This window comes from Rhinopithecus roxellana, chromosome 16 (assembly GCF_007565055.1).
Source record: "Rhinopithecus roxellana isolate Shanxi Qingling chromosome 16, ASM756505v1, whole genome shotgun sequence".
NCBI lineage: Eukaryota > Metazoa > Chordata > Mammalia > Primates > Cercopithecidae > Rhinopithecus > Rhinopithecus roxellana.
This window is the reverse complement of record NC_044564.1, coordinates 107,106,258-107,125,138: the sequence shown is the minus strand read 5'-3', so window position 1 is coordinate 107,125,138 and position 18,881 is coordinate 107,106,258. Positions and strand designations below refer to the sequence as shown.

The 18,881-nt window shown below is 36.3% G+C and overlaps 1 non-coding gene across 1 annotated transcript; it reads left to right on the top strand.

Moving 5' to 3' along the window:
- The first annotated feature begins 6,319 nt into the window (after window positions 1–6,319).
- On the top strand, window positions 6,320–6,426 carry LOC115894136. Its single transcript, XR_004054171.1, has one exon. It is a non-coding gene; the product is annotated as a U6 spliceosomal RNA (small nuclear RNA).
- The last annotated feature ends 12,455 nt before the right edge of the window (window positions 6,427–18,881 follow it).

Below are 18,881 nucleotides of genomic sequence, written 5' to 3'. Positions count from 1 at the left end.
GAGGTCTCACATTAGTTTCTCCAGTTTGCTAAGCTGAAATCCTACTCCTTAGTGGGATTGCTATCCAGGGAACTGTTAGGACTAAGGGTTCAGAACACTTCCAGAGCAGCTCTGGCTTTGGTGTGTCCTTTTCCATTCGAGTTCAAGTTGCTAGGTTTTTAGTTTTGCTTTAGGTTTGTTGAAAATTTTTGTTGTGGTGGTTGCTGTTGTTCATTGAAGACTTGCTTTATTTTTGTGAGAGCTCAACAATAGTTTTAAAAATGCATTCCTTCTAACTAAAATAGTATTTGCATGTTTTACGGTAGGGGATTGTATCAGAATATCTACCCTTTGTAAATTGGATTTGAACAGTCAGTAGAACTTTAAAAAACTTGATTGTGTTGTAGTCAAACTTATTTTTAAAAAATTTTACAATAAAAACTCCATTGAACACTGATGAAGCCCACCTTACTTTTAAATTTAATTTTCAGATTTTCAGAATAATATATGAACAGTTTTAGAATCAAATATTTCTATTAAACTGATAAAAATAAAAAGTAAAGCATTAAAAAGTGTCTCATCACCACTTATTTCTCAACTCATGCTTCTCAGAGGTAACCAAACTATTTAAACTTTTAGCTTTTCCATTCATTATTAACCTCCACACCTTAAAATACTATTTGTATCATTATTTCATGATTTATTAATTGCATAAATTAAACTTGACCTCTTACTATGGATGGTAGGGAATAGGCTTTCACAATAAGCTCTATTTTCAACAATCAGGTTAAAGTGTTACTCTTCATTAAAACTATGTTCTGTATTTTCATTATTCTGATTTTGTAACTATTTTTTTGAGTACCTTAGATTTTATAAGTATGTTTGCTGCCCTGGCACTTTAAATAAATAATTGTTTTTTATCACTTGTGTTCTGAATTGTTATATTGAAGCACAAGAGATGATCAGGTTTGTGGATGGATTTTTAAAACAGATAATTCTGCTAAAGTCAAAGGAGAACCAAAAGAAGGATGTGGCTTGACATGTAAATTTTGTAGGGAAGGAAGATGATGCAGAAGCTCTTGATGCAGGAGAAAGCAAGAAAAGAAAGAAGGTGTCATTTTGATAAAAGTTCACCATTTGGATAGGTGAGAATTAGATCTCATGAGCCAAGGCTAATCTATTAGAATGAGCACTAGAATGGGTGAAAATAAAAAATGATAGAATGCTTAATTTCAACATTTTATATTCTTTATAAAGAACCTGTTAGAATAACTGTTGTATGCCTATCTAATGTGGTGATATAATACACACAACTATGTGTGTGTGTATGTGTGTATAAACATATACTATCAACAATATAATCTTCCTGTTTTGAAAACTGATGAAAGGCCAATACGATTTTAATACCAAGTTCAAAAATAGATGAAGAAAATCAGGAAACTCTTCATTAATGGAAATACATTTGGAGTGATTGAAAGAAATTTTTTTTGTTGTTTCATTTTTTTGTTTGTTTGTTTTCTCCAGTTGCATTGGGTGTTTTGTGTGTTTTTATTTTTATTTTTGTTTTGTGATATATAACTCCAAATGCTGCCCAAACAGGTTTAATTATGTTGAACAGAGGATATTTTCACCTCCCAATAATGGAATTGCGTGCACATCAAGATGGGAAATAGGGAAACCCAAATTGCTTTGTATGATAAAGTGAGAAGAGTCTAAACCGTTAAATAAGGACAGGGATCTGAGGGAGAGAGGAGGTAGCAGTCAGGGAGGTGAGGTATGGAAGGAGGACAGATAATAGCCCTCAGAGATACAGCAGTGCTAAACAAGTCAAGAGAAAACAAACACAAAGATATGATTTGTAAAAGGTTTGTGCGGAGATACACTATTCACTAATCACTCTCGTTGTCACTCCTAAGGTATCTTTAGAAAAGCAACAATTTTTCTTTAATAAAAATTGGATCTTCTAGACAAACTGTAGGGAAGCAGGTGTCTGTATCTGAGTGGTTCTGCAACACTTCAATATTTTTACATTTCAACCACAAACATTTGTCTGCCCTTATATTTTGTCATAAATATACATGTAGCATGAAATTTCCCATTATCACAGTTTTTCAGTGGCATTAATTATATTCAGAATGTTGTGCAACCATCACCACTATCTTTCCAAAGATTTTTATCACCCCGAACAGAAACTCTGCACACATTAAGCAATAATTCCTCAATCCCTTCCTCCACCATCTCCTGGTAACTTCTGATCTATTGCCAAAACAGTGTGATTTTGCTCCCCAGAAAATATCTGACAATGTCTTGAGACTCTGTTCATTGTCACAGTGAGGGAATAGGGAGGCGCTACTGTTATCTTATTCCTGCAGGTACCAGTATGCTCCATCTAATAGGACGCTGCTTCTTGAGGTCAAACCTTGAACTCTAGCATTCAATCAGAGCCTTCCAAAGATCCGCCATCGTTCTCCATATCAGCCCTAACAGAAAGAATATGGCCCAGAGCCACCTCATAAAAGAAGGGGATCAGTGGAAAAACTGCATACACACTCTCTTATCCTACAGGAATACTGAATTTCCTAAATACTATCATCCCTAACCAGTAGATCACTGTGTCTGAGATTTTACTCTGGAGCCTTCTGCCACACCCACATGGATGGTCTGTGAGATGAGTAAGATTCTGTGCCCTGTTGATAAAAGGACTGATGACAAAGAATCAGTTGATAATCCCTTCCAGCAAACCATTAAAATATTTTTGCATTATTCAAAGATTAAAACAGTAGAAATTATATTATCCTTTTAAAAATAAGTAGGTATTTATTTATAGTTATTGTTATATATCCATTTATCTATTTCACTGTAATCTATTTTAATTCCACTGAGGTTCGCCAAAAATCACCTTTCCTGGCTGGCCTCCTCTTTGTTATCCATCTCACTGAATGCTTTGGCTTGTCCATTTCAGCCTCATCAAAGAAGGGAGACATCTTCAACTTCAGCTTGCCTATCAAGGAGTTGATAGAAATGGCTTTAGGTGTTCCTACTGTAGTCAAAGTATCCTTCGAAAATTTTAAGGACAAACACTCAACTTCTCCTTAATAATTAGCAACCTGGAAAATCGCAATAAGGTCTTGCGTGTGGTCTAGGGACTTCAGTGAGCAAAAAATGCAATGCCACACACCACTCGCATGCTGATTGAGCTAGATACAGGACACTCATGCTTTAAAAAACAGCCTCTCGATGGCATAATTCTTCATTTGGACACAGAGCCCCAGCCCAAGCCCCAGGTGCAGGCCTACCCATTACATTGCCTCTAGCCCTAGAATGCTTGGCTGCTAGTCTCTGCGTCTCATCCCCAGAGTAAGTTTACTTGGGCTGTGGAAGCTTCCCAGGTGTCAGGTGCTGATAGGAAAGCCAGAAAGAATAGGCTGTGCCAGTAGGAGCAGCGTAAGCTTCAGGCTACAAGGCAAAGCTAGAAAAGGCTTGTAGGTGTTTTTTTTTTTTTGAGTCGGAGTCTTGCTCTGTTGCCCAGACTGGAGTGCAGTGGTGTGATCTCGGCTCACTGCAAGCTCCGCCTCCCGGGTTCACACCATTCTCCCGCCTCAGCCTCCCGAGTAGCTGGGACTACAGGCGCCCGCCACCTCGCCCGGCTAATTTTTTTGTATTTTTTTTTTTTTTTTTTGAAGTAAAAACAGGATTTCACCGTGTTAGCCAGGATGGTCTCGATCTCCTGATCTCGTGATCTGCCCACCTCAGCCTCCCAAAGTGCTGGGATTACAGGCATGATCCACCGCGCCTGGCCGGCTTGTAGTTTTAATAGCTGAGAAAGAGGATGCTAGGTATCTCAAGGCAGCAAAGCATATCCATGGACATAAAGGACTATAGAATAGCCACATCAGAGGGAAGGGTCACTGTGCCTAGTTCAGTGAATGGCCTGAGACAACTGGAAGCAAGACCCCGTTAGTCCTGCCACAGTACACACAGGTTCCTTTCCAAAAGGAAAAAAGGAAGCAAAGATAAGGAGGTGTTTTCAGTGGCTTTGTCCTCAGAACAAAGGCAAGAGGCAGGAAGGTCTGTTGTAAACAGACGAATCAGTACCAGTCCCTGTGCTAAGTCCAGGCCCAGAGGAAATCGGGGCTGATATTGTAGACTCAGGATCCCGCAGCTCAGGGGCACATGCAAGGCTTTGACCTGATTTTAGAAGAATCATAGGGGCTTAGGCAGAGATACCTACCATGCCTGAACAGACGCAAGGAAAAACTCCATCTCCAGGCAGAGATTTTAAATGAGAATTCCTGATTTGACATGGCTCCCTCCTATCCAGATGAAAGAAAAGTTTGGACAAGTACAGCATCGCACTGCCGTCAACGATCAGAATGCAGGTTCTGAGGGCTAGAGTAATCTCAGCAGGGACAAGGTCTTCTGAAACCGTAAGAGATGTTCCTTATGTAAATCCACCAGACTCAATGATCAGCCCATCTGTCAGATTTACTCCCCTCCCACAATCTCCTGGTTTGCTTCTGCAGGAGCCAAGATCTCCAGCCTTGGACTGGAGAAGCTGGGTTACTCTGGCTACTCTTCCCCCTCGGCCAGGTTTTGTTTTGGGAGGTATTTTACAAGTAAGTCAGAAATTCAATAAGGAAAATCTCTAGCATCAAGATTTTTTTTTTTTTTTCTAGAAAATGTAGAGATGACTCTGGAAGTTAACAGTGGTTGACTTTTTTTTTTTTTTTTTTTATAGTTTTAAGGTCATTGAGATTTGTGCTAATTTGTTATACAGCAAACAACGATTACACCAAACACCCAAACAATTAAAACAAATCAAAACAAAACAACAGCTCATCCTTCTTCATTCCACAACTCCTCTACATTTTGTATTTGTTAGTATAATGTGAGATGCTTACTCAATTTATAATTCTTAACTGTTACTTTTCGAGTGGGCTATGAGTCAGCCTTCATTCATTCTGTTAAATTGTGTCCAGCGTGAACCACATTTGACAGCTGATTTGATTTGGCTGTGTCATCCAAATCTCATCTTGAATTGTAGTTCCCATAATCCCCACATGTCCTAGGAAGGACCTGGTGGGAGGTAATTGAATTATGGGGGTGGTTACCCTCATGCTGTTCTCGTGATAGTGTGTTCTTACAAGATCCGATTTTTTTTTTTTTTTTTTTTTTTTTTTTTTTTTTTTTTTTTTTGAGACTGAGTCTCACTCTGTCGCCCAGGCTGGAGTGCAGTGGCCGGATCTCAGCTCACTGAAAGCTCCGCCTCCCGGGTTTACACCATTCTCCTGCCTCAGCCTCCCGAGTAGCTGGGACTACAGGCGCCCGCCACCTCGCCAGGCTAGTTTTTTGTATTTTTTAGTAGAGATGGGGTTTCACTGTGTTAGCCAGGATGGTCTCGATCTCCTGACCTCGTGATCCACCCGTCTCAGCCTCCCAAAGTGCTGGGATTACAGGCTTGAGCCACCACGCCCAGCTGATCCGATGGTTTTATAAGGGGCTTTCCCCTCTTTGCTTGACATCTCCTTGCTGCCACCATGTAAAGAAGAACGTGTTTGTTTCCCCTTCTACCATGATTTAAGTTTCCTGAGACCTCCCCAGCCATGTTGAATTGTGAGTCAATTAAATTTCTTTCCTTTATAAATTACCCAGTCTCAGGTATGTCTTTATTTGCAGCATGAGAACAGACTAATACAGCACCAATGCCTCAAAGTATTGACAGATTATTAATAGTTTTATATAGTAACTGTGAAGTCCTTAGTTTTTCTCATTTTGCTCAAATTTGTCTGAATAGATTATTGAAGGTTTTAGGCTTTTGTTTTAAGATGAACAGATTGTTGGACAATGTGCTGGAAGGTATTTGTCCCTGAGTAAAGGAAGAGTCATTCTTAACCTCAATTAATCCTGATATAACATTCATGTGTGTGTGTGTGTGTGTTTAGTGATAACACTTGAGGCCTACTCTCAGCAAATTTCACATACCCAATACATTATTATTAACTGCAGTCACCATGCTGTTCATTAAGTCTCTAGTACTTATTCGTCTTATAATTAAAGGATTGCAATATTTTACCAATATCTTCCCTTTTCCTGAAGCCCAGCCCCTGGTAACTATCACTCTACTCTCTGTTACTATGGGCTTAGCATTTTGGTTTTTAGATTCTACATAAAGTGAGATCTTGCAGTATTTGTCTTCCTGTTTCTGGCGTATTTTCACTTAGCATAATGTCTTCAAGGTTCATGCTAAGTTTGCAAATAGTGAAACTTCTTCTTTTGAAGGGTGAATAATTATGTATTTTCATTGTATGTGTATACACATACATGTACACACACATATCTAGTGTTTACTTCGGCAGCACATGTACTAAAATTGGAACAATACAGAGAAGATTAGCATGGCTCCTGATCAAGAATGACACTCTAATTAGTGAAACATTCCATATTTCTTTTTAAAAAATCTATTTAAAAAATTTTAAAGTATATGCAAAGCACATTTTCTTTCTCCACCCATCTGTCGACAGATAAGCACTTAGATTGTTCTCCTATCTTGGCCATTGTGAATAATGTTGCAATAAACATGGGAGTGCAGATGTTTCCTCTAGATCTTGACTTTAATTTTTTTGGAATATATACCCAGAAGTGAGATTGCTGGATCATATGGTACTTCTATTTTAATTTTTTGAAAACTTCCGTACTGTTATTTTTTTTTTTAATTTCAATAGGTTTTTGGGGAACAAAGTAGATTTTTTTTTTTCTCTTCCTGGTACTGGCTGCCAGAATTATCACTTACAGAGAGGCAATGTGATGATTGTCAAACTATCACCCAATCACCTGACATTTCTGGTAGGTGTTGGGGTGGGGAGCCCTCTTTTGCCCTGCTCATGCCTGACTACCTGTAACAGTTACATGGATAAGTTCTTCAGTGGTGATTTCTGAGACTTTGGTGCACCCACCACCTGAGCAGTGTATGCTGTACCCAATGTATAGTCTTTTAGCCCTCATACCCCTTCCCACTGTTTCTCCTAAATCCCCAAAGTCCATCATATCATTCTTATGCCTTTATGTCCCTATAGCTTAGCTCCCACTTATGAGTGAGAACATAGGATGTTTGGTTTTTCATCCTTGAGTTATTTCATTTAGAATAATGATCTCCAATTCAGTCCAGGTTGCTGCAAATGTCATTATTTTATTCCTTTTCATGGCTGAGTAGTATTCCATGGTGTGTGTGTGTGATTTTCTTTATCTACTCATTGATGGGCATTTGGGCTGGTTCCATATTTTTGCAATTGCAAATTGTGCTGCTATAAACATGCATGTGCCAGTACCTTTTTTGTATAATGACTTCTTTTCCACCTAGTAGTGGAATGGCTGGATCAAATGTTAAGTCTACTTTCAGTTCTTTAAGGAATCTCCACACTGTTTTCCAGAGTGCTTATACTAGTTTACATCCCCGCCAGCAATGTAAAAGTGTTCCCTTTTCACCACATCCATGCCAACATCTAATATTTTTTTATTATGGCCACTCTTGCAGGAGTAACGTGGTATCACATTGTGGTTTTGATTTGCATTGCCCTGATAATTAGTATACTTTTTAAAAATAATGGCTATACCAATTTACATTCCCACCAACAGTATATTAATACAAATGTTTCCTTTTTTCCATATCCTTACCAACAGGGATCTTTTATCTTTTTGATGATAGCCATCTTAATAAGTGTGAGGTGATAACTCATTGTGTATTTTTGCATTTGCATTCTCATGATGATTAATGATATTGAGCATCTTTACATATGCCTGCTGGCCATTTGTATGTCTTTTTTTTTTTTTTTTTTTTTTTTTTTTTTTTTTTTAATTCTGAGACAGAGTCTCATGCTGTCACCCAGCTAGAGTGCAGTGGCATGATCTCAGCTCACTGCAACCTCTTCCTTGTGGTCGAGGTTCCCCTGTCTCAGCCTCCCTAGTAGCTGGGATAACAGGTTTGCACCACCATACCTAGCTAATTTTTGTATTTTTAGTAGAGATTGGGTTTTACCATGTTGGCAAGGCTGGTCTCAAACTCCTGGCCTCAAGGGATCTGCCTGCCTCAGCCTCCCAAAGTGCTGGGATTACAGACATGAGCCATCATGCCCAGCCTATATGTCTTCTTTTGAGAAAGGTCTATTTAGGTCCTTTGCCCATTTATAATCAGTTTGTTTTCCTGCTCTTGAGTTGTGTAAGTTCCTTATTAACTCCTTATTGGAATCATGACTTACAAATATTTTCTTTTGTTCTGTAGGTAACATTTTCATTTTGTTAATTGCTACTTTTGCTATGCAGAAACTTTTTAGTTTCATGTTTTCCCACTTATTTATTTTTGTTTGTGTTATCTGATATTTTACTTTGGTATTCAAAATATTGCCAAAGACAATGTCAAAGAGTTTTTCTCCTATGTTTTCTTCTAGGAGTTTTAAGGTTTTAGACCTTATGTTTAATTCTTTAATCCATTTTGGGTTGATATTTGTATATAGTGTAAGAGAAGCATCCAATCTTATTTTATTTTTGCATGTGGATTTCTAGTTTCCTCAATAATCATTTATTAAAAAGTTTATCCTTTCCCTGTTGTATATTCTCGATGCCTTTGTAAAAAGTTAGCTGACTATATTTGCAGGATTTATTTCTGGGCTATCTATTCTGTTTTGTTGGCCAAGGTGCCTGATTTCATGCCAGCACCATGCTATTTTGATGACTACAACTTTGTAGCAGATTTTAAAAATAAGGTAGTGTGATGCCTCATGCTTTGTTCTTTTTGCTTAAGATTGATTTGGCTATTTGGAGTCTTTTGTGGTTTACAGGAATTCTAGGATTGTATTTTCTATTTCTGTGTATTTTCATCAGGTAAAAAAAAAAAAAAAAAAAAAGTTTTTAATGGTTTACTGACTGAGGACAATCCTCCCGTTCACAATCTAGAACCTGAGGACTGAATCGTCTGAGAACAACAGAGATACTGTCCTTGCCATGTACACTCCAGCAAAAACTTCAGGACCTTGAACTTTGGGTTCATAATCTTACAACTGAGAAGGATTCCTCCACGCTCTTTGAACTGTACACTCACGGGAACCCTTCAGGTGAAGCTAACCAGGGAATTTTCTCCCCAGAAGAAGGCATTATTAATATGAACAGCTTTTCCCAAAATCATGGATCAAGACTTCTACTATCATGAGACTCTTATCCTTGAATATTTTTTCCTTTGCTTATGCCTCTATGAACAATAGAAGTGAAAAGAGGGGCTGTTTTGTACACATATGGGGTGTACATGTATTTGCGAATAATTTTGCAGCCAGCCTTATATGTAGATAACCTTATATCTTGACAGATGAAAGATGAAGGTCCAATGTAGGTGAGAAACCTTAATGGTATCTACATTGTCAGATAATTAGAAACAGAACATGGATTCACCCCTCCTAGCCCACATCATGGTTAAAGAGAACATTGTCAGGGGGCCTTCACTCTTCTAGAAAGGCATCATTTGTTAGGTCCTTTTCTTTCATGGTTTGGAGTTAAAAAAAAAAAAAAAAAAAGCAATGTATCCTTCATTATAGACTCTATTGCAGACTCTACTGTAAAGGCTGTGGTTACACGACAGACTTTAAATTCTCTTTTGAAATAGAATTGTTCTAGATTACACACTAGCTAAACAGAGAAGTATCCGAGGAGCTGCCGACACTTGTGGCCTATGGAGAAATACCTCAAATGTAGATTATAGGGATTCAGTTATAGATTAACAAAAAGACTGCTGAGTTAATTGAGTGGTCTCTTATCTAGTTCATTCTTTGATTTCTTTAATTTTAGGTGGTTTGGTTCCTGGGGACCCTGGGTAAGAAACATACACCAAACTCTTGGTATTATTCTCCTGATAGTCATAATAGTTTTCCTGGTACACTGTATTCTCTGAAACGTTTTAAATGTTTGCATGTAGCCATCTCTAGAATGTCAAATGGTATCTCTTCAACTGGAATGACAAGAGCTGACAGACATGTGTGGCCATGAGCACACCATAAACTATGAATGATATGCTGAGACTGGAAACCCAAAATGCTGGTAAATGAAAGTGGCGTTAAGGCCTTAAGTTTTGGTCACATTCTCACCTAAGTGAGATCGTGACCAACAGTGGGGAATTTTTAAACAAAATGATGGGAGATCATTGTTTTGTACTGAGCTCATGCACTAGGTCCTAACAGACCAGACCAAATCAAAGTGGAGTCACTCACGCTAAATGTGGCATAATCAAGCTAAGACATTAACGAAACAAATAGATCCTAGAACAGACCTGGTGTTTTTTCTCCCGCAAAGAGGACATTGCAGAATAAAGAAGTACCCTCTACTTTAATCCTTCAAAAAACAAAAAAAGAAATAACCTGAAGTCCTTACTTCTACCTTACAAAACCCACTGTTTTGCTATTTTCCAATGGGTTTCAAGGCCAAATAAGTACATTTATGATAGTGATAGTAACATCGATGTCCGAAGTTTTGGTCAATCTCTCAAAATTGAGAAGATAACCAAAATGGGGGGAATTGTTAAATCAGGTTTAGCCTAAACCTGCCTCCTTACATGTTTAAATTAGGTCTAAAGGTTTCTCTGTACATCATGAACTATAACAAGGAAAGTGTAACCAGACCCGTAGTTGACACTTGTGTCAATCACCAAGTTTTGGCCAGTCAAATGTAGCCAACTGTTCAAACTGTGTTCAAATAAGAAACATCAATCCATAACAAATCCAGATGTTTCTGTGCCTCACTTGCATTTTCTGTATATCACCTTCCTTCTACTTTCCATAAATCATCTACCACATGGCTGTGTGGAGTCTCAGAGCTTATTCTGGCCCAGGAGGCTGCCCAGTTTGCAAATCCTTCAATATTCAATTAAACTCCTTTAAATTTAATTTGGCTGAAGTTTTTCTTTTAACACCCCAAAATATTTCAATGGAAATAATTTAAATAATATTTTAGAGACATAAAAACTATGTTATTGGGAAGACTTAACTAAATAAGACATCACTCAAAAAGGGACACAAGTTTAGGTTTTTCAACCTTTTCATATCTATTGAGAGTGGTTTAGAATAACGAAGTGAAAGGGATTGAAAAAAAAAAAAAAAAAACCTTATCAGTGCTGTATGTTTTTCTTTGTGGGTTTCAAATTTCTGCTCTCAGATATGGAGAAATTATTTTGTTAAGTGCTAACATTTTCATTAGGAAAGCAGAAGTAAGGCCACATAACTTTTTCTCTTAGGGCCATTTGTATACATGCTAATGGGTACATTTAGGAACAGAGTAATCATTGATTAAAAAAATAGCTGGTATTGATCTATGCCATAATGTTCTCAACGTTCATTTAAATAATCCATTACCTATTCTGGTTTATTCACATTTAGGAAATTCTATTTTAAATGGAACATTGGCCAGTCATCTGATTTGATGCAGTTGCTTGTACCTCCCGAGAGAGGACATGGAACAATTGTCCTTTAGTCAAGGTACAGATTTTTCCCTGTAGTTTTTACACCTTCTGCAATAGCTCATGGGCTGGACCTACCAGCAATCAACTTTTGATAAAAATGAGACTCATACAACCCCAAATACTTGGCTTCCATGACTACTACCCGTTTGCTTTGAACATGACAACTGAACAGGCCCTAATGCCTTCCCTTTACCATTAAAGCCATATAGTCTGCACGTGTTTTTTTTTTTTTTTTTTTTTAACTTTCATAATAACTTCAAGGGTACAAGTACAGGTTTGTAACATAGGTAAACTTGTTGTATAGGTTATTTCATCACCCAGATATTAAGCCCACTACCCATTAGTTGTTTTTCTAGATTCTCTCCCTCCTCCCACCATCCACTCTCCAAAAGGCCCCAGCGTGTGTTGTTCCCCTCTATATGTCCATGTGTTCTCCCATAACAATCTGTTTTATATCCCACTCCCGCAGAGTTCTGTTTTAATATCTCTGGGAATCTCTTCTTTTTAAATGTGTGTGCTATCTACAAACCTCTTTCACATGCAATGTCTCATTTATTCTATTTAAAAAGATCTTGCTGTCTGGGAGGTATCATGTATAGCTTACCGATCATCATGCCTCAGCTTACAGATATCTAGTGCCATGCCTGAAGACACAAAGCTAGTTGTTTTACAATTGGAAGACAAATCTGACTCAAAGTTTAATGAGTGTATGTGTGCACATATGTGTGCATTTGTTTCCTGCTATAGCCAAGATTCTTGACCCTTTTATGTTGGCACACTCCTTGAACACTGGAGCATTACTTCCCATTCTTAATGGGATTTAAAAAAGAACTCAAAGAGACACTAAAACATGTCAGCATAATTGCCAAGAGATAACAACCACAGTAAAACAGTGTTTCACATTGCCTTTAAAAGCATCTCTATTTACTTACTACTCACTCTGCGGCCTTTTAGCACCATACTGCATTTGAGCAGAACTGTTAACTGCCCTTATGTATTCACAAGGCAGTGTTCTTGCCTGCTCTTAAAACAACAACAACAAAAACAGTTTTGCAGCAGGCTTGTTAGTGTTTTAGCACACTAACAACTCTTAATACCAGCAAATTATACCCTCCACCTCCACTCTGTGCCTGATATTTCCATCACACACACATACACACACACAAAATTTGTCATCTCCATTTATTTTTTAAATTGATAAAAAATTGATAGTTCACCTTTAAGAGGACTATGGTACAACAGGGGAGCAGGAACACCGGCTTAAAACCTCTATGGCAGGATATGGTTCAATTAAATATCCTGTCAAAAAGCAATCTGGAAATTAAGGCATTTGATCTTGCTCATTAAATAGATAAATTCTGATGGTAGGTTTAATGTAATGCCTATACAGCTAAGATGTTCTGAGAGAATGAAATTAGTGATTTACTAAATCACTTCTTCCTTGGCTGTGAAAATGCTTTTCTGCATATTTTTTTCTTCAGCTCAGGCCTGCAATGGATTTGTGCTTTAGGAGAAAGTACCCTTTTAAAATAATATTTCTTCCAAAGCTATCTTCATGACCAGCATTTCAGGGACTAGAAGTTCTTTCATAAGTTGATTCTTATTATACTCTCCAGTGCTAAATAAAGGGAAAGCCACAAATGGAACTTTACTGAAAATGCTATGTAACAATAATAGCATTAGTTATGTGGCATGATATGTGCCAGACACTGTTTTAACTTATTTGCATATATTAACTCAAAACAATTCCATGAAGTCAATGTATTTATTATGTCCCTTTCCAGATGGGAAAACTAAGGTATAGACGAAATGTGCAGTTGACTAAATAGCAGTGCAACCAGAGTTTGAATCCAGACATTAGGAATCTAAGGCCTTGATATTTAGGCTTTACATAAAAACAATTCAAAAGGGAGGCTGGGTGCAGTGGCTCACACCCATAATCCCAGCACTTTGGGAGGCCGAGGTGGGTGGATCACTTGAGACCAGGAGTTCAAAACCAGCCTGACCAACATGGTGAAACTCAGTCTCTACTAAAACTACAAAAATTAGCTGGGTGTGGTGGTACATGTCTGTAATCCCAGCTATTTGGGAGGTTGAGGCAGGATAATCATTTGAACCAGGGAGGCAGAGGTTACAGTGAGTTGAGATCATACCATTGTATTCCAGCCTGGGCAATAGAGCAAGACTTGGTGACAAACAAAACAAAGCAAAAATTTAAAAGGGGTAAAAGAGAGAAAGACAGATGAAAAAAAAATTTAAGAAATGAAAAAGTTTGTAATCTAAGCTATAGAATGATTCTATTTTGTTCTCACTGATACTAGCCTTGATTCTATTCCCCTTTCATTATGAGGAACTGACCCAGAAAATTCATAATTTGCGAGTGTGTGTTTGTAGACTTTTGATAACAGAAGTGAAAACATGTCAGTGACAGCTCAAATATTCTTTGAAGATTCAAAGTGAAAATCCAAGCACCAAAGCATCTTTTGCTTCATTCTCACCCACAACACCATGGGGAGGACCCAGGGCTATTTTTTCAAAGGTGAATCACAATGTCTACCTACTCAAGAACATTCACCTTCCTACTCAGCTTGTAGTAGGAGGCTGGTTCCTGATTGGAAAAAGCAGATATGACTGTTTTATAGTCCATTTTAAAGTCAAAGAGGACCTACACAATGCCAAATGTGTGCTACTATAATAAATCTGCCATTTACTTCTGGAAGCACTGAAATTTAAGTTCATTACTGACATGTACCAGAGCTTGATTAGCTACCTTAAATGAGCTTTTACACTGAAGTTTTTATTCTGTAATTACATAGAAAATAGCTTTCACACTTATGCCAAGATACTAAGTTCTATGTCAGCTGTTAAATTTCAGCCAGCAGTGTGGGAGGTAACACTAGCTGTAATTTGAATGGCTGTTGAAAGTTAATGTTTAATAGCTTTGAAAATAGAAATGAAACTTGAAAAGTCTATGTAGATACCTGGAATGTTGATGGGTTCTCAAGCTTCAAGTGAAGAAAAATATTGACAATTATTCAGTGAATTTATAATGATGGAAAGGGGAATCATTCATTTGAGTCAAGAATCATCCCTGATGAGTGATCATCACCTTCATGAATGGTCATAAAATAATTATCTATATTGATCAAGTATAGCAAAATATTTCAGAAGTTTGCACCTCATCATTGTGAATTTTGTGGACAAAGTTATAATTCATATAACCCCAAATAATCTTTGGTTCAGTAGACAACGAAGACCTTCTTTAATACTGATGCAATTTATGACTTGACTCTATACAGTTGTTCCCATGTTAATTAGAAGGAAGATAACTGAATTACATTTTAAAAAATTTACTGTACTTGATCATCATAAGTTTTCCATTGGGACCCTTGTTTCAGTAGCCTATATATTGGGCTGCTTTTAAAAAGTCACATTATCTTCATGAAAAGTAGTGGCTGCTTTTTCACAGAAGTCATTTTTCATAATTAAATCTCTTGGTTATTACAGTGTTTCTCCCCAAATGCCAAAATAAATGAGAATATATTTTTATTTCACGGTTCTTATTAAAAGCTCATTTTCTTGGATAAATAATCAGTGCTTAAGTCATTGGGTCAGTAGACAGTTATTGTGGATTTAGAATATTTAATTCAAAAGATTGGTTAATATGAACTCATGCATTGAAATATAGCAGTTCTCTTAAGAATTGCTACAAGATTTAAATAAACATTTTCTTTGAAAAGGCTAGTACTTATGAAAATACTCAGAAAATAATTTATAAAATATGCATCTTGAGCAAAGTGTAAATGGCAAAAAAAGGTTCACGGTTCACATTTCCCATGTTACTAGATGGATTAGATTGTTGTGTTATCCAGTATCCATGATACTGTTGTATCACGCCACTTGTTTTATACTAAAAACATTCTAAAAGAGTATTTAAAATACTCTGAAGGAAAAAAAGGTTTCTGCACATAAAAGGTGTTTATTGAAGGATACCTGGTTGCCACTTTTTCACTGTCATTTAATTACATATGCCAAGAGGGTGCAAGTTAAGCTTAATAAGGAAATATTTAAAATGGAATATTGTATGACCAATAAAATATACACGTATTGAGGTGATATTGAAACAGAAAATAGACTGAAAAATACTTAAAATGACTTTAAAATTATATTTACACTAAAATAATTTTTAAAGTTATGTATTCATATGGACACTAAGAGAATACTACCAAATGAAAGCTTTTGAAAAGACAGGTAAGTTTTATCACCTTTCTTGATGAAGAATTTCATTACTGCTATTGCAGTTCTCATTACATCCTATAATATAAAGAAAATACACAGAAATAATAGAAATCTTTAAATTATTCTCTCTCCTCTTTATTATTTGTTGCCCTGGTGGCATGTTAGAGTAATGAACAAAGAGATAAGAAGGAATATCTTATTGAAATTATCAAGTTACAAATACATGTATATAGAAACATTTATCTAGAGGTATATAGACAGAGAAAAAGATAGATAGATGATAGATAGATAGATAGATAGATAGATAGATAGATAGATAGTGCTGGGAAATGCAATGCAAATCTTCCCAAATACCCCTTAACTCTATAATTTTCTCATCCACTGAATGTTATCAGGAAAATATTAAAATAATTTAGAGAAAATTTTTAAAAATAACTTTTATTGTTTTTTAATTTTTAATTTCTATGGGTACATAGTAAGTGTATATATTTATGGGATATATAAAATAGTTTGATATGGCACACACTGTGTCATAATTACATCAGGGTAAATAAAGTATCCATCATCTCAAGCATTTATCCTTTCTTTGTGTTAAAAACAATCTAATTATACTCTTTTAGTTATTTTAAAATGTACCATAAATTATTGTTGACTGTTCTCATTCTGTTGTGCTATCAAATACTAGATATTATTCATTCTATCTAACTGTATTTTTGGTACCCATTAAGCATCCCCACTTCCCCCACCCCTTGCCACTACCCTTCCCGGCCTCTGGCAGCCTTCATTCTACTCTCCATCTTCGTAAGTTCAATTCTTTAATTTTCAACTCCCACAAATAAGGAGATCATGCAAACTTTGTCTTCAGTTCCATCCATGTTGTTATAAGTGAGAGAATCTCATTTTCTTATGACTTAGTAGTATGATATTGTGTGTATGTGCCATATTTCTTTACCCACTTGTCTGTAGATGGACATATAGCTTGCTTCCTAATCTTATTTATTGTGAATAATGTTGCAATAAACATGCGAGGCAGCTATCTCTCTCTTCGATACACTGACTTCCTTCCTTTTTGGTATATAGTTAGCAGTGGGGTTGCTGGATTACATGGTAGCTCTATTTTTAGTTTTCTAGGGAACTTCCAAACTGTTCTCTATAGTGGTTGTACTAACTTACATTCCCACCCACCGTGTAGACAGGCTCCCTTTCCTCCACATTCTCTTCAGCATTTGTCATTGCTTGTCATTTGGATAAAAGCCATTTTAACTGGGGTGAGATATCACATTGTAGATTTGATTTGCATTCCTCTGATGGTCAATGATGTTAAATACCTTTTCATATACCTGTTTACCATTTGTAAGTCTTTTTTTTCCAGAAGTATCTATTCAGATCTTTAGACAGTTTTTCAATGAGATTATTAGTTTTTTTCCTATAGAGTAGTTTGAGCTCTTTATCTAATCTGGTTATAAATCCCTTCTTAGAAGAGTGGGTTGCAAATATTTTCTCACATTCTGTGGGTTGTTTCTTCAGTTTATTTATTGTTTCTTTTGCTATGTAGAGCTTTTAAACTTGATGTGATCCCATTTGTCAATTTTTGCTTTGGTTGTCTATGCTTGTGAGATATCACTCAAGAAATCTTTGCCCAGTTCAGTGTTCTAGAGCTTCCCTAATGTTTTCTCATAGTAGTTTTATAGTTTGAGGTCTTACATGTAAATCTTTCATTCATTCTTAGTTGACTTTTGTATATGGTGAAACATAGGGGTTAGTTTCATTCTGCTGCCTTATGGATATCTAATTTTCTCAGCAACATTTATTGAAGACACTGTCCATTTCCCAATATATGTTTTTGACATCTCTGTTGAAAATGAGTTCACAGTGAATGCATAGATTAGTTTCTGGGTTCTGTATTCTATTTCTTTGGCCTATGTGTCTATTTTTATGCCAGTATCATGCTGTTTTGGTTACTATAGCTCTGTAGTATATTGTGAAGTCAGGTAATATGATTCCTCCAGTTTCGTTCAGGATAGCTTTGGCTTTCTGTCTCTTTTGTAGTTCCATATAAATTTTGGTATTGTTTTCTTCTATTTCTGTGAAGAACGTCATTGGCATTCATTGGTATTTTATTAGAGATTGCATTGAATCTGAATATTTCTTTCAGTAGAATGGAAATTTTAACAATATTGATTCTTCTAATCCATAAACATGGAATCTTTTCATTTTTTGTGTCCTTTTGAATTTCTCATATCAGTGTTTTATAATTTTTATTCTGGAGCTCTTTCAATTCTACAAAGTAGATTTCTTTTGCAGACTGTTTGCTGTTGGTATATAGAAATGTTACTGATTTTTTTTATTTTGTAAACTTATTGAATTTGTTCATTAGTTTGAATATTGTTTGGTGGAGTCTTTAGGGTTATCCAAACATAAGATTATGTACTCTGCAAAGAAGGCTAAGTTGACTTTTTCTTTCTAATTTGGATGCCCTTCATTTAATTCACTTCTCTGATTGCTCTACCTAAGACTTTCAGGACTCTGTTGAGTAATAGTTGTTAAGGTAGTTATCCTTGTTGTGTTCCAGATATTAAAGAATCAGTTCTTCCCATTTCAGTATGATACTATCTGTGGGACTGTCATATATGGCTTTTATTGTGTTGATGTATGTTCCTTCTACATACATAGAACATAGTTTGTTGAGGGTTTTTATAAAGAGATGGATTTTATCAAATGGTTTTTCAGCACTTCATTTCATTGAAGTAATCATATTGTTTTTCTTCTTCATTTTCTTGATATGGTATACCAGATTGATTGAACTGCATATGTTGAACCATCCTTTCATCTTTGGCGTGAATCCCAATTGGTAACAGTGAATGATTTTTTAAAAACGTGTTGCTGAATTTGGTTTGCTATTATTTTGTTGAGGATTTTTGCATCATGAATATTGGCCTATTGTTTTCACTTTTTGATGTATCTTTGTGTGGTTTTGGTATCAGAGTAATACTGGCCTCATAGAATAAGTTTGGAAGTATTCTCTCCTCTTTTTTTTTTTTTTTTTTTTTTTTTCTTTTTTTGGAATAGTTTATGTAGGACTGGTGTTAATTCTTCTTTAGAATTCAGCATTGAAGCCATCAGGTCCTGGGTTTTTGCAGGGGGAGAGTTTTATTATGGCTTCAATCTCATT